Source organism: Pan troglodytes, chromosome 11 (assembly GCF_028858775.2).
Source record: "Pan troglodytes isolate AG18354 chromosome 11, NHGRI_mPanTro3-v2.0_pri, whole genome shotgun sequence".
NCBI lineage: Eukaryota > Metazoa > Chordata > Mammalia > Primates > Hominidae > Pan > Pan troglodytes.
In genome coordinates, this window is record NC_072409.2 from 48,367,339 (window position 1) to 48,369,434 (window position 2,096).

Sequence of the window (2,096 nt, forward strand, 5' to 3'; positions counted from 1 at the left end):
TGAGGGAAGAGTCTGCCTGAATTACCTCCCAAAGACCCCACCTCCTGATACCACGACACTGGTGATTAGGTTTTCAAACTACAATTTTTGGGGGGACACAAATATTAGACCACAGCAGTAACATATTCATAGGCTCCAGGCATGCGGAAGTGGACATCTTCGCGGACTTTATTCAGCTCACCACATGAGACACAAGTGGTCTATAAGTCTCCCTGTGCGATGCTGAAGTGCAACCAGGGTTTAGAATTACCCAGGCAGAGTCTGGGATGCTCACACCTAACAGAGCCTTCAAGCCTCCAGGAGCTTCATAAGCCTGACCCACACCCACTCCAGACTTCCAGAATCAGGATCTCTGGGGGTGCAGTCTGGGACTGTCACTTTTAAAAGTTCTCCCACGTGATTCTTATGTGCCCAGGGTTGTAAATCCTCTCAGAGGAGACATCAGCAGTCCATACAGCCCAACACACCACAGAGTAAAGTCCCCTGAGAAGTTTCAAGAATCCCTGGACACTTGGTGACATTCAGAGGCCAGGGTTCCAGGTAGACCTGCACCTGCTCCTTCAGGCATGTCTTTTTGGCAGAACTTCTCAGGTAATTCTGATGCCCATGAAGGTTGACCGGTTGTCCTGTGGAGGGCAGCACTGGCCTACAGATGGATCTAAGCAGCCCCAGCCGATCAGGCTGTTTATATGCAGAGTGACGCATGTGGCCAAGGAGATGTTACGTGTGTAAAGGCTTTGCTTTGGAGCGAGCTCTTAAAGGAAATGATTTCTTTCAGAGCCAAACTCAGACACCTAGCAGGGAACAGTTTGAAAAGGTCACCATATACTTGACCCTTGGTAAAAGATAGGGAGCCTCCAAAGATGGAGATGTGTCTGCAGGACTTAATTGTTGAAGAATCACAAAGATCCTCTCTAAACTATTTCAAAATAATACCAGCTAGTGTTGCTGTAATTTGTGCTATTAAAGGAAAAGTTACATGAAGGGGAATATATCTTAGCATGACAAAAATGCAAATTTAGGGTGTGAAGTTAGTTCCATTTTTTAAAATTCAGAATCACAGTAGAAAAAAATGTAAAAATTATTTAAAAATTAGAGATAGAAAAAACTCTGAAGACATCTTGTAAAACAGATAACCTGCCTCATAAAGCTACGTGGTAGCTTCTCAAACTTCTCTTATTCTATCTGAAAATGGAAACATGGCTCCTTGTCCAGTGTACTCATATTGAGGTGTAGTGAAGATCAATAAGGGATATACAAATTAACCATTCAAAGTATTACAAGCAAAGGGCAAACAATGTGTCTGTCATTTAAAAAGTTAGGATTGGCCTTGTGCAGTGGCTCATGCCTGTAATTCCAGTACTTTGGGAGGCAGGCCCAGGAGGGCGGATCACGAGGTCAGGAGATTGAGACCATCCTGGCTAATACAGTGAAACCCTGTGTCCACTAAAAATACGAAGAATTAGCCGGGCGTGGTGGTGGGCGCCTGTAGTCCCAGCTACTCAGGAGGCTGAGGCAGGAGAATGGCATGAACCTGGGAGGCGGAGCTTGCAGTGAGCAGAGATCGGGCCACTGCACTCCAGCCTGGGTGACACAGCGAGACTCACTCTCAAGAAAAAAAAAAAAAAAAAAAAAGAATTTATCGAGATAAACAGGGAAAACTATATTTTAAAGATCATCTGCTTATTTCCACATTTTTTAGTTGGATATATGAAATGTGCAATTAACTATCAACATAAAAAGTTGACTAAGATACTCAAAACTGAAAATCCTAAAATACCTACAGAAATAAATGAAACTAACATGGTTCTTAAGCCCCAAACTTAAGCAAGCACTCACATATTTGTCTCTGGCAGCCTGGCATATCAGCCATGTCTGAACGCCACTAAATTTGATTCTTACTTTACCTACAGGCAAATAGCAGCATATGACTGTCTCTACAACATTCTTGACCTATAAATCTTCAAAGCAACAATGCTCTACTACAAAAGGAAAAAAAACCAAGACCAGGAGTAACCTATCTTCAAACTGTCACTCTAATCCTTTCTCTGACTGTCAGATTAAAGGTTGCTGCTGTCTGGAGGTCTGTGGCTTCA